At 34.4% G+C, this 25,193-nt stretch overlaps 1 protein-coding gene across 5 annotated transcripts in view; it reads right to left on the bottom strand.

Moving 5' to 3' along the window:
* The window catches only part of brat (tripartite motif-containing protein brain tumor), a 155,915-nt gene that overhangs the window by 92,470 nt on the left and 38,252 nt on the right, over positions 1-25,193 (bottom strand). Inside the window, exon 1 of one of the 5 annotated variants that reach the window (XM_031992787.2) lies at positions 3,007-3,142. The exons of 3 other annotated variants lie outside the window; for them this stretch is intronic. The gene's annotated coding sequence lies outside the window, so the exon portion shown is untranslated. Of the gene's footprint in view, positions 1-3,006; positions 3,143-25,193 lie in introns of those variants that run through there. One more of the 5 variants, XM_076368281.1, reaches the window with a different exon arrangement.

Raw genomic sequence — 25,193 nt, 5'->3', positions numbered from 1 at the left:
TGTTTTAAAAATAAATGAAGTCGAACGAATGCAATGAAATGTTTCTGTAACTTCAACCGAACGATCACTAGACGTAACATGTTCTGATTAAAAAATTTTTAATTAAACTTCAGCCGTTCAGAAATGAAAAGGAAAATATTACATCTATCGAAGCCTTGCTCTGGTATATTCCTATAGAAATACAGTAAATCTAAATATAGTAGATCTTTACAAAAATTCCGATTTTCAACATAATTAAAAATATACAATTCCGATGGAAAATAACTTCTCTTAAAAAATAAAATTCAAATTTCCGACGAATGCACGGAAATCCTCAATTTAATAATTCCGAACACTTCTCCCACAAGCAGACATGCCGCAAGAAACAAAAAGTAAACGAAAGAAGAAGAAGAATCTCGAGACAATAGCCATTTCCGCCTGTCACGCGTCACACTTTATCCTGGCGACGAAGATGAAACGAAACAAAACTGAAAGAACACTTTACGAATGCAATGCACCATGATAAAACAATCAAACGGAAAAAAGTATCATTTTATCAGACACGTTGTTCCGGAGTTCAGCAAACGCGCGAGGGTATTTAATAATCGTCGCCGACGGAAATGAATAAAGGTGCGCGAAGGTGGGAGAGAAAGAGAAAAAAGGAAGGAAAGGTAGTATAAATCTATTACACGCGAGCGTGTCCGGTGCGCGGCAGCTGCCGATGACGACGCAGATACGGTGGAAAAGCCGGCGAACGGAAACGAGGCAGGAATACACGCGGTACAGGTGTGGGCAGAGAAAATAACGCCGAAAATAGAAATTATGAGCGGAGGACGATAGAAAGTTGACGCCGCGCGGCGGAACTCGGTTCCCAAGGTCCGACCTATCGACCGGCTTATTGTCTTGCATCCGTCCATCTGCTTCCTTTTCGCTCGCGTTACGCCTTCTGTCATTGTTTCCTGCTGTGTTGCAATTACCCGTCAAGATCGTGTGCGCCGATGCAACGATTTTTACAGGTTACTTGAACCGCCGTGTACTCGCGGTCTCGAGCGTGTATTTTAACACTAATATCATTAACGGAAAGTTAAATTGACTTTTTGGAATTTCTCTGTGGAAACTGCGAGAGTGTATCTATTGAGACTTTGATTTACAATTCAATTTGCCTACTGCTAAATCAATTTCTTTCATAATTTCTCTGAGAAACGTCTGTTATCTTTTTAATAATTGCAAAAAGAATCAGGAATCAGTTGGTTTGACGCATTAGGTAGTTTGAAGTGTTAACTCTTTGAATGAGAACTTTCATTCGAAACTGATGTTTATTGAGAAAGGAACACATGCTTCTCTGGGAAATAAGTAATGACATTAATTTAGAAATGCGCAGCCTAAATTATAAATCAGTTGAAATCTCGATAGATGCACTATTAGGGTTTCTATATATATATTAGAAAATCCAATTTAATTCCTCGGTAGTTCTAGTGTTAACCCCTTCAGATCCGGTACACATTATGCTGTACACTGTTTTGCTACTTCAATATCTGGCGAAATATTAAAACTGGGACAGGCAACCATATACAGGATGGACCACGAAGCGTGATCAGCTTAGATTATTCTGCTGCCAGCGGTTCGATCGGAAATTTTGCTAGCTAAAATAACATGGTTCAAGGAAAGCTTTAAGATGATTCTATCGAATTAGTTGTCAACCTTTTTCTTCTAGAGCTGTCGATGAAATAACGCTAGAGGAATTCGTTTGACCGGTTTGTTTCGGTTTAATTAAATTTTTTTTATCCCATTGCGCGAAGTGATGAAAAAGTGAAACCAGTTTAAATCTTCAGTTTCATTTATACAAAATTATTACGAAATATGTTTTTCAAATAAGGTGAAGCATTTTTATATTGTAATATATAACATCAAGCAGCTAATAGGTTCAATGGAATTTTACCACTGTTCAATATGATTAATAAATCACACATTAGAAAACATGAAATTACGACTTTCTCTGAATGTTAAGTTTCCATGAAACTTCAGGTAGTTATAAAAGAAATTTAAATAACTTAGCAATTTCAAATTCAATTTATATCCATAATTTGCAACACGAAATAGGTATTCCTGACACATAGTATTCAATAAAAGTAAATGAAATTACTAGCAAAGAATGAAATAGACTGATGAAGAGAAAGAAGTTGTTAGAAGCTAAGTTAATTGCAGAAATAGAGACGGAAACTGTAAACATTTTCCTATATAGCGTTTTGCGTAATACCAGGAAGCTGATAAACTTAGTTCCTTAGACATTTGAATTTGTTGTAAATTCAGTATTAGCAATTCATTTCGATCCATAGGTGTTTACGAAAGAAATAATCAATGATAACTTGCAATCATGGTAAAACCGTGATTATGTTGCAACGAAAAGTTCACGAGTAATCTAGGGTCAATTAAGTTCTTGTGTTAATGCCGTTTAATCGATGCGAGCGTGTCCCATGAATATTCTATGCGCTGACACTACAAATTGCTCGGTAAACCAGTAAAGAGTTACCGTATTTTGTTCGCGTCGATACTCGAGAAACTACATTATAGAAAATAATCGGAAACAATCTAAGTTAGATACCGCTGCAAGTTTTCATTTTCTATACATATAAACTGAATGTACATCCTTGAAAAAATAGATAAGCAGACAATGCTCTGCAAGAAACGATATTGCCTTTTTACCAGATAAATTATTGCTCTTTATAAAAATAACGTAAATTTATGTTTAATGTATGTTGTATAAATTGTCGATTTCTAATTATTTTATGGTGTTATACAAATTTTTAAATAAAACTTACGTAAATGATTTATTTTCCTAATCTTCAAAATTAGGATATACACGATTAGTTTCCAGAATATACGATAAAGAACAAAATAGAATGTGCTAGAATAAGAAATATTTGATAAAAAATATATAAGAATAATTACGTATTCTTCTACAGAGTGTAATTGTAATGAATTATATAGTGAAACAGCGTCGTTGAAGACAGTGAAGAAACTATTTACCAGTTTCTGCCGCTTAAACCATCGACCAGGAACACTCGACCGGAATTTGTAGGTATATTGTTTCTTATCGCAGTTCAACATTACACTTTGTAACCACGAACGGCAAGTACATGCTTTAGAAGACGTATCGAAACGAACTGTTCGGAAAGTATCTAAGAACTATACTGCAAGTCATTGCTATCTCAGCAATACAGGTCGATAGTGATTAGATTGCAGCTGTAAACTTACAGACTTTTTGGTACAATTTTAGAAATACGTTTACATAATACTCATACTTCTATGACACGATCTTGAAGTGTCTTCATAAAACATTTTATTACATCAGATTTCAATAGTACAATTTTCAAGTGTTCCTATGAAATTGGATTGTTATGGTAAAACATTTAAAAGTTTATATAATTTTTGTATACGACATTGTATTACATCAAATTTATATGATACAATCTTAAAAAGGTGATGCAATATTCGAGGAAGATTATATAGTTTTTGTGTAAAAAAATTATATTCGATCAAGTACTGATACAATGTTGTAAAGATAAAATCCAGTAGAAAGTAATTGTAATAGGAAGTTAAGATTTACAAAACTAATAAAACTTCATTAGGTGAAGAATAAAGTAATTTCTCCGCTAAATTATATTACCACTTTAATTTGATTAATGCATTAAATCCGGAGTACAATATCGTTCTTCTATATTTCATACAGTACGTTAAAAAGTTTTCCTATATTATAATAGTGCTATAAAAGTGAATCACTGCAAACACTTATTGCAGATTCATCGATAATACTCTACACAACTTTAAGAATGAAACTTGTAGCTCACGTGGCACTTGTGATACGTGACCATTCATTATAAATCAATGAACAAACATTCATTTTATTTGCGGAATACATTTCTGTAAATATTATTGTATAACCTAAATTTAATAATTCGACTTTTGTAATTCAATGCCAAGTTAAATATTCAACAATAATTGTCATTATTAATGATAACTCATTAATGTTTCTTTGAAAATGGGATTTATAGAATCTTTAAATGAAAAAACGAATTCAGAGAAGTGAAAGTTAGTGACTGTTGAAACGTTCACTTCATACATATGCACTCGTATTTAATTTGTTAAAATGCAATTCTGTTGAAACTGAAGCAATGTAAATTTAATTATGTTCAACACGACCGTTTCTTGTTACACTCAAGAAAATAGTTCTTACTGAAGGTCGGTTCAATCACTTAAGCTCCACGCAACAGCTGCTGAGTTACAGCCCCGAATTAGTACCGCAAGAAAGGTTCCAAAATCAATAGCTGCCCTCTACAGGACACCAGGCAAAAAGGTAATACAGGGTGTGTCTAAAGTTCTGACACCACCAACAATGTTACAATTTCCAATCTAAGTTGTGATCTAAATGAAACTTCGAAGCGAGAGAAATGAAAAAGGTTAACTTAAATATTTACCAAACAGGGCGATATCAAGAAGTCTAGTCTAATTTTTGCAAAACTTTTATCAACTAAAAAACGATTTTATCAAAAGCTATATAGACGGAAGTAGTTAAACTGCTTTGGTCAGAAATGATGTAGGAAATTATCAGTTTTTCAAGAATGAAAGAATTATTCAGAAAGAAGCAAAAACATGATTAATATTGTTCCTGATCACTCCGATAAGTTAACATAGAATAGAAATGTATACAATTTATGTAAAATGGAAATAAAAATTTGTTATATAATATTATATAGAATCTTATATAAAATTGATGTGCATAAAACAAAAATGAAATTTGTATTGTTACAAATAATGCAATATTGAAGAACTAATTCTGCAAACTTTGAGAATTTTTAACGCTTATACGTCTAACACGACCCAGAGATATTCAAGTAAAAATGGCGACCTTCCGGTCCGTCCTATCGAGAATTCTAGCAGTTTTTCCGTGGCTCCTTTTCTCTTGGCCTGCAATAGGGTGCCGGAACACCCGTATCACCCCTACACCGTCCTTTACCGTTCGATAGAACGTGCCGAACGAACGCTGACTTGTTACGATAAGTCGATAAAGGTCGGTTCACACTTAGAATACAATCGTTCCAGTAAAACCACTATTGTATAGATTGTTTTACAGAACGTGATCACGACTAACATTTCACTTTATACTTATATCACATATCATTTATCTGTTCAAAAATAATATTTATACATTATTAACATTATATTCATTTTACACATTAACATTTGTTTCATTTTATATTTTTCCCAATTTGTAGCTATTATAAGTTAAAATTTCAAAGAGGAGTCAGAAAAGGATAAAATATTATAACGACATGTTGTAAATAAGAATTCTAAAAAAAGATTGGAAAAAGTGGAGGATTATAATGGTTTTCATAGCAACTATGATAGAAGTGAAAGTGATGATAAAAATAACCTCTGTTATGGGCGCTTTGTTCATCTTGAAAACTAATGTCCATTTTGTCGTTCAATTGGGAGTGCGGATTGATCTTAAGGGAAACCTAACGTATACAGCGCGACATGTGTACTATACGTAAACGTACACCGTCATCTCCTTCCGCTTCCTGCCCCGACATAACGTAAAGTTTCGGATATACTGTTCTGTCGTTAGTCAATTAGTATCTTTAAACGCTACATTTATAGTCTCGCCGGCGTTCAACTTCAAAAAGAAAGTAATTAACGGTATAATAAAACTCGACACATAAATTTTGTCGTGAAAGGCAAATGTGTTTCGCAGAGCTTACAAACTGAATTACACAATTCTATAAAAATTAGAAAAAAACATTAAATCTAATAGTTTAAATTTATATAAACTTCGTGTCGAGAATAATAATAGCAATGAGACGCAACCTAGTTTTGATAGTTCTAAACGCTCTAAACTTTTTACTTTTACATGAAAAATGTTAATATTGAGAATAGACGATTGTAATCAACGACTTTAGTTGCTGATGCAATTCAAAATGTCCACAATGGAAGACGACTTTGTTACACACAGAAACTGATTACTTTATTATCAGTTAGTGCTTGTCGTTTCTATTGCCTCGAGTATACCTACAACAGATGCACGTGAAAGAATATTTTGAAAATAGTTTCGTACACAAATTTCTTCAGAAACCACCCATATCGTTTCAATAATTGTAGAAGAACGAAACCCGAAATAGATCAATTTGATTCATCTGATTTAAAACTAATGGAATGAAAGTCGCCAAGTTGTCTTCAAAAAAACAAGACTTTTCGACTAAACTGAGAAACAAGAATATTTTTACCAAACTGATGAAACAAGACATTTCTACCAAATGAAACAAACAATTTCTTTATAATTCATATCAGAAGAAAAGGAGAATCAGTGGAATGAAATTCGTCGTCGAACTTTCTTAAAAACAAGGCTTTTCGACGAAACTGAGAAACAAGACTTTCCTACCAAACTAATGAAACAAATTTCTCGCAACTGGCGACCGCAAGGAAAGGAGAAAGGCAGGTGCAGCTCGAAAACGTTTTCCGAGGAGTCCCTTCGATTTCCTCCTTTTCTTCGCGCGCAGCCCGCGACCGAACGCGAAACCCGCGCGCGACTTTAAATACGCGCGTTTCCTGAGCAACTCGCGCGCACGTGTGTTTCACAATCGAGCAGCCGGTCGCAAGCATCCAGCTATTCAAAGAATACCAGCCGTTATAGGCGTCAGCGCGTTGTTGTCCCAGGCCCTTCCGGTTTTCAGTTGTTTCTCACGAGTTCAACCGTATTATGAAGAATAGATCGGGAACAAAGGATCACGGACACTTCGACGAGCTAATTTTTGCAAACTCTTTCTTTCTTTCTTTCTTTCTTTTTGTCTCCCGCATTTGTAACGAGTCGAATCGTTAACCCTTTTCTTTTCAACTGTGATCTGTAATTCCACGATCTATAACCGCAACTTCTCTTGCGAACATTTTCACGTAGTAGATATTTTATCACGAATATGTTAGACTATAAAAATGATTGCTTTCGACGGCTTTTGGATCTTCGTTCCGAATAAAAATCTCTTGAAAAATTTGTTGGTAATTATTTACAACAAAACAGGCCCACTAATGCCAATCTTTATTATGTAAACGAAGTCTGAGTACGCATATTAGAAGGAACAATTTCAATAAATGAAAATGAAGACAAAAATTTCTAGCGTAATGCGAAACTTCAATGCTTCATAGCTTTTGAACCAACACTCACTGTCAAAAAGTTTAAAGTTCTTGGTGAACACAACAACGACCTTAACAACATACGTCAAGATGAAGGTTGTACAAAGGTTACTCTTTCCCAAGAAAATTGTCAAAACTCTCTATCCCAAGACATATTGTTGCGAATATCTGGAAAACTAAAGGCAAGTGGCGGAAACGTGCATAAAGAAAAGCTGCTCATAATGATAACCCTCTCCACATATTTCAAGGTTATCCAAGTCGGTGAGGAATCAACGTTGTAAATAGTTACCAATGTGTTACATAGGCCTTAATCCTAGCAACTATTCAATTAACCACTGTAACAGATACACAAGGGCAGCGCATTGCAATGTATCCAGGGACACGATTCAAGGATCGATACTCCAGAGTACATCAAAGTTGTAGACGTAATCCTCGAGGAGATTGCGGGCCGGGTTCCACTGTCGGGGTTCAATGGAAGATCGGAGGTCGATGTGACCCGAGGGTAAGCCGCGAAAGGCAGGAATTAGATCCGCAAATTGGTAATTGTAAATCAAAGCAACTACAGAAAGTTTGAACGGGAAACGCTCGGAATGTCGAACCGCCAACGGTTCCGCAGATGCTTCCACGTTACAGTGCGAAATTGGCAGCGTTCCAGTTCACCAATTTCTGAAGATTGCCTTGTTTATACCCTAACTTGACTGATTTTAAGAGCAATTCGCTAGGTCGTTAACTGCCTAGTAAACCAACTGGCAACGTTCAACCTGTTGTTTATCCCGCAACAGAAATATATTGATCACCGTGGGAAAGTAACAATGATTTTTGGCCACTGTTCCAAGTCTCTTTGACCGTGCAAGTGGTCGCTATTACACGAGTACATTAACCTTCTCTCAACGCGTTATGTTCCTCTTAAGCTGAACGCACACGAGCGGTTTGCAGCGATTGTTTTGAAAGAATAGACACGTAAAGTTCTTTTATTTTTCTTTCTGTCGGACAGAAGAACTTTGACTCTCTGTTATTTCTAAATAATCGTCACTGCGACATTTTCCTGTGAACTGTGCATTTAGCCTTACAGTTCAGTGATAGGGACATTTGTTTCGATTGATGGTGGAGACTTGGAATGTTGATTTCACGTTATTTATGTATGTAACTGTTTATATTGTTAAATAATTTTGTATGCATAAGGATAAATTAGTATAATGTAAAACGAATAATACTTAGTTCATCCGAGGAACTCAATAGTAAAATATTAGTAAGCTAACACTAGAATTATCGGCCAAGTCAAATTATCTCACTTCAGAATTTTTATTTTGTAAGTATTTAAATTAATTTCTCATTAGTTTTGTAATATAATATAATATAATTTCTTAATAGTTTTAGTATTAACAAGGTGTACACCATCCTGTAGTTTCAAAATATTGAAAAATTAAACATTCTTTTATCGAGTAACTATTAAGTAAAACAGGAAATTCTTTATTGGAGATATTGAACAACTAAGTTATTGTAGTTTGAGTAATTTATATTATTATAAAGAAAATAGAACTAAATATTTAGTCGCAAAGAACTTGCAAATACTTAGTATAACGGAACACCAATTTGCGTATTGCGGTTGCACGAGATGCCCGTCGGATTTCCGACAATACGGTAACGTCACATCCGTTGCAATGCTTCAATCTTTTTCAATCATTTTTGAAAATTAAATTATTAGAGCGTCATAATGATGAAGTTAAATCGAATGAAATTTCCGAGAACTTTCATGGCAGAAAGGATTAATAATTAACTGGCAACGTAGGGATTCTGTCCATGCAGATATATAAATTCTTTATGAACATCACGTCGAGTATAATTTCGCGAAACATGTAATTTATCTTTATGTATCAATCACATAATTTAATAACACATAACATTAAATATTTAATACTGGACCATCTATATTGACGTCATAGTATAACATTTAGATCAATTTTCACAACATTACTAGAATTTGCAATAATTTATGAAGATGCTGCAACATTTTCATTTTGATCTCAGATGAAAATATACATTAGATATATAATAAAATCTTTTCGTCCGAGGTCCCCTTTTCGAGTAAGTAAGAATTGAAAATTTATGGAGTACATGTACATTTGACTGACTCGACCGAATACAGGCAGCATAATCGGGAGAAAATCATTCTGCACGAATATATAGCAATCTTGACAAAAGTGTACAATAGAATGTTTTCGTCTGAAATCTCGTTCTCAAGGAAATTCGCTTTGAAAATGTTGCGAGTACATCTACGGTTGGTTTCATGGCAGCAGAATGTACTTAACCTAGTTTCTTCAAGAACGCACCTTCAAATAAAGAAATGTTATTTTATATTTTCAATTAATTATGAAAATGCATAGTAACCTCTTATCGTCTGTACTAGCTGCATTAATTATATTTAGTGACTAATTGCCGAAATGGAAAAAAATATTATGTTACACTTTCAATTTACTTTTCTATACAAAACGAACACATAAACTTTCCTAGCTGAATCACCAATTACAGAACACCTCATTACTTCATTATCCATAACGTGTTATTGTAATTTAAGCTCTTTTTGTTTACAGTTCTGTGTCTAGTTTCCTGTTTACAACCTCAAATGACCTCAATTTCCCGTTCAAGTACAGTAGAACCTCGATTAACCGAGTCACCATCTCGCGATCCAAATCATTCATACAATACAGATGCATTCTGTTCAGAAAGCATCTACGTGCTACATCCTTAAATACTGAGAAAATAATTTACCAAATGTCCATTGTGGACAAATTGTAAAGTGCATTGGAGATATTCAAAAGAGAAAAGATCATTCAGCATCTCCGTTATGCACGGATTAATAATATAATAACTAATCAAATATTACAAATATGTTTGAAAAATTTCTTCTGAACCGCTTAATGTCAATCAATTGAATTGGATAACAGGTGTTCAACAGTAACTCCAAACTAACCAGTAAAAAAGAGATTAGACGAATCCAGAAATAGTCGCGTCGTTAAGACATTAAGTAAACACTTCGTTTATTTGAATAAACCAATGTTGCTGCGGATGCACGGTACAAATGACTCTTTGGAACATTAATTATCCGCAAAGTTTCGTAGTTGCATTCCGTTCCGGGTGGAACGAGGAAACGTCAGCTGCGTTGAGCTCCCTGGATGCGCAAGAAAGCAAGTTTTGCGTTAAGATAAGTGCAAGATTAATTGTGCCGCTTAATTGCCGCCCGAACAAAAACCGTGGCCGTTCGCGGGGCAATGGAACAAATGTTCATCCGTTATTCCGCGAGTGCTTCGCTTTTATCTGCCGAGAATAGAAGTCATGTAACTTTGCGAAACGGTTGCGCCGTCTATCTCCCGGCTGATTATTACCGCCCTGATGACGCGTACACGTGAACGTCAACGATAACATATGATATATTAGGTGTAATTTCACAGGTAACGACTGGGTTCAACAGACGTGTAAATTTATTTTCGATGCGATAAACACGGTGATTCTTGGACTTTCGAATGAAACAGATCAATAAACGTCACTTGATGTCTGCTTTCGAAGTATTCATCGGTTCTACCCTCGCCTAGCCTATGCCGGGTCACTTTTGACCCACAAGTAAAATGGTAGAACAAATGAGATTAAACGTAGCTCTTTATTCCTTATTTTTTCAAAGATTTACGTGTAGGATGATTATTAAAAATGTCATTTGTTTTCGGAAATGAATGTTTCAGTTACTCTGAAATTTCTATATTAGAATGGAAAACAAAATACAACTGTATTGAGTTTACTAAAACTTTATATTTCTTAAACCTCAAATGCTTAATCAATTAAGTTGCTTAAACGTTTAATAATTTCCAGAATCTATAAATGTAATTAAGACACATAAAATGATCGAGATATTGAAGATAGAATGAAATAAAACAGTAACTTTTATATACTGTATACTTTTATATATGTATAAGAAATTATAATTATAGAATATTCAAAATTCTTTGATACGCACTTGGTCTCTTCCAACATCATGAATATCATTATATAAATATTCTTTTCCATCGAAAAGCTATATTTAAATTATACGTACTGTAAATGTTCAGTATGGGTGAAATGTGAGCCGGTGTTAACTAAACGTTACGCGTGCAAGCCGAGCGATTAAACTTTGAACTTAATTGATTTTTGATAGACTAGTAGAATACAAGAATTTCTTTTAGTTAAGACAGATAAAATAATTTTTGAACTAAAACGATTTCAATCGTCCAAACACGCATATGCTCTTTCTTCTTACGGAATTCTATTGTTTTATGCTTTTATATTTACAACAAGCAACTGTTCGATCACTCCATGTAGTCCGTCGACTTATACCAATTTATTTTTTCAGTTCATTCTCCTTTCATTTCTTGTACACGATAAATAAAGGGAACGACTGTGTCTTACAATTATCGGAAACATTTATTGGAAACATTTATCGGTCAATAACGAAACTTTAATGAGAAACTGTAGGTAAAATTAACCTTTACATAGGAACGCCCGTTGTTTCCATGAAGAATTATTATTATCCGTCTTCCGCACGACGGTGCAAACACAGTACACAAGGGAAACGAAAAGCAAAGAATAGAGATAGAAATGTAACTAATAAGAAACAAAAATTACCTAAGATATAGACATAGTATGTACGATACAAGAAATGCGAGGAAATAAAGGGAACAAGTTAAAAACTGAAACAAATCATGCAAATGAACTTATTACAAAAATACGGTTCATTTATTTTTAATATATTGGAATCTCAGTTATCTCTCAATCAACAGTGGTCAGACTGATTGGATAATCAAATTTCTTAGATAACCCTCCCGAAAGATACTCATTATAACTACATTTACATAATACAATTACATAATACTACATTTACATTCGTCCTGCGTTTGACAAATACACAGTTCACACTAATAAATACACATTTTTTTTATTTTATTAGCAAAAATTGCAAAACCGAAGTTCTACTTCTCATGAACATTCGTAATTGACAAGCGATCGTCAGAACGCGGATATTTACAAGAATTCTCATTTTCACGAAGAAATTTCAAGAAAGCAGAATCGAACGGAAGTCTCTAAACTCCTGTTCCCAAAGAAAAGTTCAGGTCTCTCCTAGACAATGATTTAAAATTCTATCAAACTCCACTGAATGTCGAGTTTCCCGGTTTCTCGCGGAGCTTCGTAAGTCATGAACGCCGTAATGAAAATTGCGAACTGATGCGAATCGAGAGGAGACAATTGTAAACGGGAGTTTAGAAAATAACTCGAAAGGCGCTGAGTCCACGGTGTGCATCTCCGCCATCTGGAACAGACCTAACGATGATTTCAAAGAAGTAAATGACGTCACTGCAACGGAATGGTCGAATTCCATCGTACTGCTGATTCGCAAATGACCGTACACGGCACTAGCGACGATATCTCGTCTCATTTTGCGCTTTAACGATACGCGCCGATCCATCTGAGACCTCGAGATTGCTTTCCTCGGCGAAAAACAAGTTAAAGGATGGCCGAAGAAACCTTTTTCATCGTGCATTCATGCAGTTTTCAATCTCGGAACCCGTTCGCAAAAAAATATGTATTAGTTTCTTTAAAATACGAGCAGTGCAGTACGCGTAAGTACAGTTAGGTATTTGTACAAGTATAAATAGATTTTTCAACTGTCGAGTACTCCAGTTTCAAACATTATATGCATACCAATTCATTTGTCGCATTATGTTAGATGTATTCGAATTTGTGTATATTTATAACTGTGCTTATATTATTAAAATCATAAATTTCATTCGAAATATTATTCTTCTGTTATCAATAATTATACTTCAGAGCAAACATAAACTTAGAATAGACCTAGAATTGTTCTCTCTTTTCAATGAATTATTAATAGCAAAGTATATAGTTATATCGATCAAAATCGATTTTATAACTATTTTTCTCGCAAACACGCAATGCGTGGACCGCAGAACGTATATCACTGGCGATTCAAGGGGCGTAAAAGGGAAATCACGTGATTTTGAACGTGTTAAATAAATATTCTGGAATATCTTGAACGACTATCGAAGAACGAAAAACTGTGACGAATGACACGTATTCTAGTTCCGTGTGTGATATCACTTCCGGTGATAATGTCACCCAAATTCAGCCTTCCACATGCTACTGTACATCGCAGAAGGCGACTACCGTAACTTTACTTTTTCAAATCATAACTCAGTTTTTACGAAATTTTTATTTAACACGCATTAATTTTATTTTTCTACTTGAATTAGAAAGAAATTTCTCTTCTTTTCACGAGTTGATTCAATTGAACACAATTGCCCAAATTCTAACATGAATTTTCATATGGCTTATTAGACTATTTTATCGATTTCTTATATATAGAACCAATCTCTATTATATATTATGTATTCTGTACATACAGTATGTCATTTTACATGAAATGTATTTATCGTGCAAGAACAGCACAGACTGAGAATTTTCGTGAAACTAACGAATAATAATCATGCTTATATTATAATATGTCCATATTATAATTCTATTCGTATAATAGTTTCCATGAAACTGCGTTCAAATTACAATCAAATTACCGGTAAGCAGATGATTATAAAAAGGTACAAGTTGAATACTTCAGCGTTTCACATTTCAAAATCGACCCGCAGTTAAATCGAATAAACGCGCGCGATGCGTCAATTTTTATGAAGATTAGTATCGACGTAGTTATCTACAACGCTCGAGGACACGTTAAGGAAACACTGATACGAAACGTGTTAGCCGCGATGAAAAATTCCTTCACTCTGAAAATATTTCTCTTTAACTTGAGACGATAAAGACATTCCAATTGAGTTTTTTTAACGACTGTTAACTTTTGTTCGACATTTTCCTCCAGATCATGTTTAATGTTTCATAAAGGAAAAGTATCTGAATAAAGAACTTCATTTGCAATAAAAACTACATAAATGTTAATAAATTAATTTCATCCCATTTGTGATACGAATATACACTAAAATCGATTTGTTATTTAAGCATGAATTTATAAATTAGAAACTTATAGTATTTATTCACTACTTAGGCATCTTAATCGAGAAATGGTTCTTTGAGCAAAATACTTTATTCGTATACTTACAACGAGTAAGTATACTTTTTTTCATATTAATAGAAATAAAATTTTTATCGTTTATCTCCTTGTCTTATGATTTCTCCCTCAACTATGATAGATACAACTACTTTACCATTGACAATTTATTGGGGAAAAATGTTCTATGTTCGTGTGTCCTCTAAAGTATAATAATTAATAACACAAAAATAATATTGCATTAGAATTCAAAAGAACTCAGTAATATCTATGTTTGGGGTTAAGTATTGTTCATGTAATAAAAGGTCGCTCAGTAAAAATCAAATTTTGTTTATCTCTTAGAAGGAAATAATGAAGTGATTAATAACGTGTAACAAAAATGTTCTGGCGCATAAAGTGAAACCCAAAGCCAAAAGATATTAGTGAAATCGATGGGAGTGGCGCTCATAAAATCAGGCAAAATGAATGCAGCGAGAGCAATATAGTATTGATTGCTCTTATCAGCCATAACACGTTGGGTTAACCGTATGTTTGCAGATAGAGACTTGACATTTTCACCAATACGCGGTGGCCCTCCAGGTGTCGGCGTGTGCACGGAAAAATCGACGTTTCGTCAAAATCGACGGAAGATTAAACATGTGTCTTTTATCGATCATGTGTCGAATTGACTGTGGAATGTGAACATTGCGAAAGTGAAAACGATCCGGACCTGCAAAACCTAATTTCTTGTCAAATCACGTACAGCCGCTGCTGTTGCACTCAATGTCAGCGACTTTACTATCGAGTGCCAAACGAATGTACAGGGTGTCCTGTAACTCTTGCTACAATCGAAATGGAGTAATTGCATTTTAACAAATAAGTGGAAAATAATAGAATGTATTATAGCAGAATAATTAAATTTGTATTAATCAGAATTAAGACCTTTCCAAAAAAATCGAGAATGAAAGTTTGTGAGAACGAGCGTAGGTACTATATATGTTTGACTACTTCGACTGAATAGGAGTGATTAAAAAAAAAGTATTCCACGTGGAGAAATGAAAATGTGAAATAAAACTTTTTCATTTAAAAATTCATTCGAAAGGAAAGCTAATAAGAAAACTGACCAACATAACAGCGAAACATATTCAAACCTTCGACTTTCTCAAAAATAAAACTTTGCGCGAAAAAAGCTTATTCTATATTTTTTACTCGTTTCTGAGCGTGGAATGGACCTCTCTTAATTGTACTACCAGTATTTAATCAGTGGTCAGTCAAGTTTTTGTTTAGCTTCCTAAATATTTACGCTTGACTTTCTCAAACCTCAAATAAACAAATTTTAATGTACGTTTTCAATTGACTGTTTTATGTAATACTATAAGGACGCTATTAAAATATTATTTTCTTTTAACATTATTACACTTTTCTCATTATTAAATGTAACAATTGCTAAACTGAAGCAAATATTAATTAATAATTAATACACGTATTTGTAATATGTAACACAACGTGAATAACATATTTGCTGTCATCAAAATTGATTGTTCAGTGAAAGTAACGAGCGCAATAATAATGCAGGTGTTGTATTATTAATCAAGTTAATGATAATGTCGTCACAATATAACGTTACATACTTTGTAATCAAAGCGATTGTTCGTTGAATTAAATTGTTCCACGAAGAAGGGAAACATTTCTCTTTCTGATGATAAACACAATGGCTGACAATATTTACTTTGTAAATAATTAAGTGGCGTAAAAGGACAACTACACCTATTGTGCTGACAATGGCTGTGTCGTCAACGTGTTTTCTATTGATTTAATTTGCTAATATGTTATGACCTACTTATTTATTTCTGAAATTAATGTACGCATATTTCTACGACTCAGATATGCAATACGAAAGAATTATAATTATTATTCAGTTTCATTGTTATCCGTGTAAACGATGATCAAGTTCATCACGCGTTACATAAATGAAATATTGATCGATCTCTTAATCAAAAAGTACACAAAAAATAATCTACACGAAAAGAAACGATGCTAAACTTCATTACTATTTATTTCCACAATTGCTAACCAAATTTCCAATTCAATAATAACGTCAACAAAAAATTCCAGTTTTCATTCGAAAACATAATTACATTTCGTGCGTGTTTTCACTTTCATAATAAATAGTCATCATCACAGAGGTCTTAAAATAAACGCCATCAAAAGAGAAATGATTTGCTTCAGTGAAGGATACGAGCTAAGAATCGCTAACCACCCCAACCTGCCAGCATCAAACCCATTAAATAAAGACAGCATAATCAGAAGACTGAAGAAATTCAAGCCAGAAGACCTCCGACATAGATTCTCAGTATAGAACCAACAAGCAAATCCTTTCAACCAGCACCCGCCGATTTTGATGCACTTTATATAAAACATAGTTCTCAAGAAAATATTTGACATGTATTTTTTCTTATCGGCCAACATCCACCCTGAACGAGTGAAAACACCGCTCAAAGTTTAGAACTGAAAATATAGTTTCTTACAATATCTCGGAACTACGGTGTGCACAAAAGAAATCTAAGTTGCTCATCTCGAAGTAAACAATCTAAAAAGAATTGTTTTTCTACACTCCCTAGTTTCAGAGATATTGTAAAAAATATGCTTTCAACCTTGAATTTTGATGCATGTTTTCACCTCCTCAAAGTAGATGATGACCAATAAGAAGAAAATACGTGTCAAATATTTTCTTAAGAACTATGTCTTATATAAGTTTCATCAAAATCGGCGTATGCTGGTTGAAAAGACACCCTTGTAAGAACTACACCCACGAACCTGAACCGGGCATCACTGATTCGCTCTGAATCTCGCCAACGTTCTGTGCTTCGCCATCAAAATTGCTGAGTGTTATAACAATATCAAATTCCAATTGCTCATAATAAAGAAAAAAGAAAAAAATATGATTATACATTCTGATGACCTCGCGTTTATGGCTAAAACCTTAATATACATAAACGCAAAGCGTGTCCTTTCGAACGAATCACATTCGCATTTCTGAAATTCGAACCGTGAAATCTGAACTGTTCGCCTCGCGTTCGACTCGATATTATAAGAGAAGGGGTTAAATTACGAATGTCGTTAAACCGTTCACCTTTGAGACTCCCTCTCTGCCCTGTTAGGCGTATGATCGGCGTAATCGATTCGCCTAAGACATCCTAGTTATCAACATATCGCGCGGGCCGTGCATTATGATCGACAGTGCTCTATTAACAGTTCAGTAAACTGAACTGGTATTTCCGGTGCGAGCCGGGTAATAATCGTCGCTTCGATTTACGCGTCGCGTGTACCTATTTGCGACCGAGGAAACGACCGCAATGCGAAACACCATGAAATCTACGTTATCAGGATCGTGAACTAAACGCCAACACCACGCGCGAGCCGATAGTTTCACCGGTTGTGAAATTCTCTGATGACACCTTCCGCTCACGATGTAGCCGCCCCGCGCGCTTCAACCGCCGGTCTTGACCCAGCTGCGCGGGCAACAATTTTCGAAACGCTCATTCCATTAAAACGTGCAAATTACCTTTGTGTATCAATCATTTCATTTAACCCCTTGTCCTGCGATTTCCTTCAGAATTTCCTTCCAATTATTAGAAAGATAACAGATGTTTCTGTGAATTATTAAAGATATTGATTTAGCAGTACGCAAATTGAATTGTAAATCAATTAAAGTTTTAATAGATGCACTCTGGAGTTTGTATAGAGGATTTTTGAAACGTCAATTTAACTGCTCGGTAGTTTCAGTGTATCGAATTGAATAAAGCATATTTTGATTAAATAAATGCGATGTAGAACATCAAATTAGGTTTCCTTTTTCCTGAGAAATCCGACATTTCATTGAAGCATTCGTATTAACATCATAGTAGGATAATTAGATGAACTTTTGCAAGATATTTTCATTGAGACATAATACAAAGGAATTAAGGCAACGGCATATTTTTCATAATTCTGTATTATGCAAATGAGTTAATTTCTTTGGTTTAAAGCTACAGAGAGGAAACAATTTTCTTGTGAAACTAGATCGTTTCAGCATTATTCCTCGGCAAAAGCGCTCGATATTGAATAAAATCCGGTTTCTTGGGCATGGATGCGATCTTAAACTCGATGGAAGCTATGAATACTATAGTAGCTGGGAATTCGTTATTCAATGACTAACTATTATTCTTCTCGAGCCCCTCACGTTGTCAATGTGCACACTGTTACCATAATTCCTCTTACTGTTAGTATAAATGGCAAAGTATCATTAAATTTTCAACGAATATAATAACTGGTATACAAAGTATTTAAATGTGTTCAGGACGTTGATTCTTACAACACATTTCAAAGTCATTAAAATCAGTGCAGTGTAACCCATTTTATAAATAATTAAGGAGTAGTTTTAAATGAACAAAAATGTATAATATATGAAAAGAAATAATATACGTATAAATATACAGATGTATGGAGAAGAATAAAAGAACACGATGAAAGTTGCATTCAAATGAAACAAATTCAAAAAGGACAGACACGATGTAAGGTTAAATGAATGTTAAATATTATTCTGAGCGATAACAATGAGAAACGTTGCTTGTTAAAATGAATCAAAAAAGTAAACAAGGATATCAATATAGGTGTCTGGCATGGTAATTAATATAATCTGCTACGCGATTTATATTAGGCATGTTTACACAATAGAATTATGGTAATTACCGATATACAATAGACCATTATTTCTAAAATTTTTAATTGGCACATAAAATTTAATGAGCAGTAGCATCACAAGATAAATTGGCTTGTACGCAACGAATATTTTATCAGAATTCGAAGGAAAGAGTCTAATGACTCAGAAATCACTTCCGAGATTATTGATGGAAAAGAATCAAGTGACTGTTACAAGTACTTACTACTAGATAATAAGTTTTCGGCGAAACGATCTCTCGGTAAAGCGTTAATCTAAAATGCAAACAGAATCAAACGGTTAGAGCACAACATTATTAGGTTCCCAGCTATCATCAGGCAAACGGTTAACAGTACCAAAAGTTTCAATTTTCCATCGTTATCAAGGATCAGTCAATTGAATAATATTCGTTGAAACGAAACTGAAGCAACAAATACTGTGAAAACGAAAGAATTTCATCGATCAAACGCGAAAGGCTAATTGGAACTACTCGTGTCTATAAAAAATGATTTCTACAATAGGCCTAGAATTAATGCACGGTTCACAGTTGTTCACGATCGTTCCTATAGCTATTTGAATACCGATTCGAACCCGTGACGTGCAACTTTTCCGGGAAAGTATCGCGATCCCTCGGTCTGAATTCAATAATACAATTGCGAACATACGGAACGCGAGTGACGCAAGCTATCAAGTGACGCAAGTATGGGAATAAACCTACCTGCACATACCCAGAATGCACGGGTGCGCTAAATCAATCATTTATTCGTTTTGAGTTACCTTTGCTGTATTAACCATACAGTCCCCAAGCCAATGAACAACATCAATAATACCCAGTAATTATCCTCGCAATACTCGAAACGTTAACCCCTTCTCCCCCCATTTTAATTGAATTCGACAAATGGTATTTATTTACTTTGAACCTAAATTAAATATTACTTGTCTAGTATCAATAAATATAAAATATAGAATAAGTATAAAATTTATTTCTTTTTGTACTAAATTATTAACGATAACGTAGTTTTATCAAGCACAGTTGTGAGGACAGAAACAGAAATCTTCGTAGATCAAAAAAGACTGAAGTTGAATTTAGAAATGTGTTTGTAAAGATTTATATAGTTAAGTCGAAATAAGATTTAAATATTTTTGAAAAAGAAGAAACCTTGCTCTTTTCTCAGATTGCACCCCAAATATATTTGTTAAAAATAAAATTATATGTATAATGAACTGCTGAGTTGAAATAACTATGGTTTTATTAAATTTGTATTCTTAGATCAAGCAGAATATGTTATCCATTGTTCATTACTATTTATGTCTTCAAGATTGATATTAAAAAATCGTTTCTTGCTACCTAAAGATATATTAGCCATCAATATTTATGCAACAAAAGCTAAGTCGCTCGAACGATCAGAACTTCGTTTGCAATTCATCCTTTTTTTTCGCTTTGCTTGCCAATGGATCTTATTGTGCTCTTGTGTTTTTTGTCAGCAGACACGTTTTCTAAAGATATCCGGTGGGTTTAGCCGTGAGCCCATTCACGACACCGTGCTATTCAACGCGAATCGACACAAGTCCAAATTCACGGGAAGAAACTTTTCGATGAATCGTAAGGATCGTTAAGCAGTTGAGCTTATTTACTCGAGGACATTTAAACAAATTTCGTGTCGTTCGAATTACCTAGTTTGCTAGTAAATATCAGAAGTTTCATCGACGTCACTCGATTCAATTACTGTATTAAGTGACAAGGAAACATATCGAAGTGACATGTCATTAATGCACTTCACGTACAGATATAAATTATAAATCTGTTTATATTCAGTCCTATTAAAAAATTTATGAGTATCACGTAAGCAATTCATATGGATGGAAAGAGACCAAGATTGACATTGACCGAGCATTACCTTGGATTTCATAATTATTATAAATTTAGTGAAAATCTCAGATTAATAAAAATTATTCAAATAATAGGACAATTATTTTTGAGAACAAGAAAGTTATTTATCTAAATGAAGATCGCAGAGACATTGTTTAAGTGTTCATGAATCTCATAATTTTTTACTACTGAATTACAGACATTTCACAACGTGGCACAACTTTTGTATTAAAATATTCCTTAATTATAGATACTCCAATTTGATACAATATCTGGAAATTAAATATATTAAAGCGTTCGGATACATAGAGTTCTACTACAATTACTGAAAATACTATAAAAGTAATGAGACAAAGGATTTCTTGTGAATCTTAATCAATTTCACGTAATTATCAACGGAATGAGTTGAATCTTCCGAGGATTGTACCGTAACTATTATCCGATAGAATCAATTAGTTCCAATGAAGTGGCCATTTTGAAACACTGTCTGGGTGCTTTTCAGCGGGAACAAAAACGTGGCACGCTGCGTACTAAGTAAGTTCACACGTAATACGACAAGAACGTAGCAAAGAAAGGTAATGAAGGGAAAGCGTGTCAAGGTCGTGAATTCGAACACGTAAATTGACAAAGCGACGCGAAGACCATGGTTAAACCACCAAACGAATGACCGAATCATCAGATATTACTCAAGCCTGAAATGTTTCTGATCAACGTATGAATTTTGCGATTATTAATGATAGTGTATTAATATGTTGAATAATAAGAATGATAAAATGAATGAATGATAACATTTAGAGTATAAGATATAAACTATCAATTTGTAGAATAAATAATACACATTGTTAACATACTCGTTGTCGTCTTTCGATTCGCTAACAGTCTTCGTATTGACAATTTTTCATTTCGAAGTGTTATATTATTACTATACAATTGAATTTAATTTATTCTCTTTACGAAATATTAAACAGAAAATGTAAAAGGGGAAAGTCATCGATTTACTAAGTATTATGTTCTACATTTTCAAAATCGCAACGCAAATAAAACGAAAATGATCCGACAGGAGAAAATTAATAGAAAATGTAGGATGAAATTTAAAAAAAAAACATTCGTTTCCGAGATAATCGTATTTGAATATTTCAGATACACAAACAGTATTCTATTAACATCTACCCGCGACTACTCGTATCTACTTATAAATATATATTAATACGTGCGTGTTGCACGAACTTTTATTCATTATCTCAGAATCAAATACTTTTGTAGCAAGATACTCTACATTATCTCAACTCATTTTTAACAAAAATTTATTCTATTTTCGATTGTGTGCACCAAGATTATAGAAACCTATATTTCGGTTATATTTTGCTCATGAACTGTATTGATTGTTTTAATAAAATATTATGTTATATTCTTAATAATATAAATTATTTAAATTATATATATTATATTATTATAATATTTTATTATACTATTTCGTACAAAAATTGGCGTGTACCTTACATGGTACACATGACATTGAACGTGTTAAGCAACTGGATCTTCCGTTAGAAAAAATTATCAGTTTGGCACTACTTTCTCGGATATCGAAAGCATACGTAATAACCAGTTCGCGGCCAGATCAAAATGGCGGTCCGGATGTCCGCGGACCGTTGTCACGAAAAAGAAAAGAATTCTTTTAATCCTTCCAAAATATTTATAAAGCTGATGAAACCAAGCGGCACAGGAAGCACTTCAATCCTGTCGACTTCCGCCTCATCCCTTCTTTTCAGAAGCTCGCCATTAAGACGTTGACACAAAAGCATCTCTCTCTTCCCCTTTCTCTCCTGTTCACTTACAATGTGGACCAAGCGTGCACCGGAATCTTCCATTTACAATTCCTTTTATTTGTCATCGAAAGTAATGTCTTCGAAAAACATGGAAGAGCCACTGAAAAAACAACGTTGTGGAATCCTTACGTAATTTGTGCCTCCCTTTCAAATGTTTCTTTACACTTCGGACTTTCTAGTGAACTAATGGTCACGCAACTTGATGTTTGTCGAGCTCCGACTACGTAGAAACGTTCACTTTATATGGAAATAATTTTGTCGAAAGTGAAATTCAATAGAACGTTTGTGTACTCAACTCTGTGAAAGACAAGATTTTGTAAGGTTTATGTAATTTTTGTGAAGAGCAATTAAATGTACCTTTAATTAACGTATGGCAATTAACGATGTTTTGAAATATGAGTAAACTATAATAATGTCCACGCATGTTTGATACTAACACGTTCTTAGTATTATGTAGAAATTTTATGAACTTTAGATCAATTTTTAGATCAATTTAGCTATTACGCATTTTCATTCGACACTAGTTATCCTACAAATTCCAGTTGTTCTCAATTTAGAAGCTCCGATCATCGATGACCACCGTGACAGTCAGCGTGTTCACTGCTCAGCAGTTTTAATGTAAATCCCTTGTTACAACTTTGTTATTAATAATTTATTGAAAAAAGAGAAAAATTCTATGCTTATTTTATCTCCACTTTCGCGCCAAAATATAATAATGGGTAACGAAAAAATATTTCATTCAAATTCACAATAATTGAGTACCGTTTATGTTTGTTAAATTGCTTGAAATCTTCACCGCGTGTCTCAGATTATTGAATGGCAAGGGATTAAACGGGCTCTTGCCGTACATGTATTGTCGTGTGAACCCGGCTTAAGCCGTTGCTTTCTTCGCGCGTACACGCGTCGCCGCCGCAGGTCGCCCGATTAAAAAGGACCGGTTCGCAATTAATCGATCGGCTCTGCCGGCCCAGGTTCGTGTGCTGTCCTTAACCCCGTTCCCGTTACCCATAAAATTACGCTCCTATGGCGTGCATCCGGCGGGATTCCGCGCGAACGGTGAAATTACACGCAGGGGACCCAGCCGATCGCCCGAAGAAACTTCTCAATCCGATATCGGGGGGGAGAGATACTTTCACTTTTGAACTGAGCCGCAGAGCTCTTGGGCTAACGCCGAATTCCACGATTACGTGGACGGTACGAAATGAAAGTCAAGATAAACGTCCGGGGACTGCGTGAATGGTCGTAGAAATTTGTTAAAAAAAAATCCGCCGTGAGAAAGAGAGAGAAGGAAAAAGCATTAGGAACCACAGACGTACGCACGCGAAACGTCGGCTACGATTGCACCATAACAGAGCTCGTTCTACGTTTCCTTCCGTGGAAGTGTGTTCGCCAGAATTTCGAAATGTCTCGAAATTTGTTCCACCATAAAACTTTCTTGGCGGTCCGATGGTTTCACATTCGAAAATTAAACGTGTCGCATGGCGGTTTTGTAATACGAGGAACATTGTTGATTGATTAATAATTAATAATTGTTTTTTCGTTGATCAGTAATGTTTGCCACTGGTGTTGCACATTTCTGACGATCTCATTTTAGATTTTGTAAAGAAAATCCCCAATGAAATAGTTATAGCTTTTAAAAACTAATTGACAGTAAAAGGAATTACATTTAGTAATTATTTTTAATATATGTAATGGAAATCAGATTTAATAATTAGATTGAGGTTTCGTTTGGAAATTGTATTTTTGCCATTTGATCGTTCGATTAATACAATATGATTCCTATCGCAGTGTGGAAGTCTTGTGTTGGCACTCGGCAACCATTCATTGATCGCGAGGATGTGGAACTGACATTGTTTTAGTGAAGCCTAATGATAAGATAATCCTGCGGTACGGTTTGTCTGTGTGTAGAGTACAAGGACAGATAATACTTTGTTTTTTTTTGCTGAACTATTGCATTAAAAGTGAACAGGCTGCTCAGTTTTACCAAGAACTTAGTACTTGGAAAATATAATTAAGTCTTCCATTTAGGAAATGTGATTCACTCTTGAAGATTTGAATCATTCTTTTTAATCATCTTGTATATGCGTACAGCATGCTATCATTTAACATATTATTTAATCATCACATTAACACATCATATCCCAAAATACGTGACACTGAATTTCCACTGCAATGATACTTTAGACCAAAATTAATTCTATGAAAAAGGAAATCTGAGCACACCGAGTTCGCTGCAACATTTTAATGAAAACGATACCCTCGAAGTTCATTCGGAACGCAAAAGGTCTCAATAATCAGTTACCGGAAATTTTATTCAAAATTAAAATTCTGAATTTCAAATGCTTAGGACAGAAGTTTCAAATGAGACCATTTGAAAACTAGTCTCGAGTTGTTCTTAGCAACACAAATTAGGAATTGCATACGAGTGGCCATGGACTAAATAAAAACTGCCAACGTCAACAAGCTTCCTACTATTAGTGAAAAAAAAACAAATTATCAGCTGCGCGATGGCTTTTCCTGTAACGCGGAAAAGCTAATTGGCCGATCGATGAAGTTATGCCATAT

Source organism: Nomia melanderi, chromosome 6 (assembly GCF_051020985.1).
Source record: "Nomia melanderi isolate GNS246 chromosome 6, iyNomMela1, whole genome shotgun sequence".
Taxonomy (NCBI): Eukaryota; Metazoa; Arthropoda; class Insecta; order Hymenoptera; family Halictidae; genus Nomia; species Nomia melanderi.
This window is presented reverse-complemented; position numbering and strand designations above follow the sequence as displayed.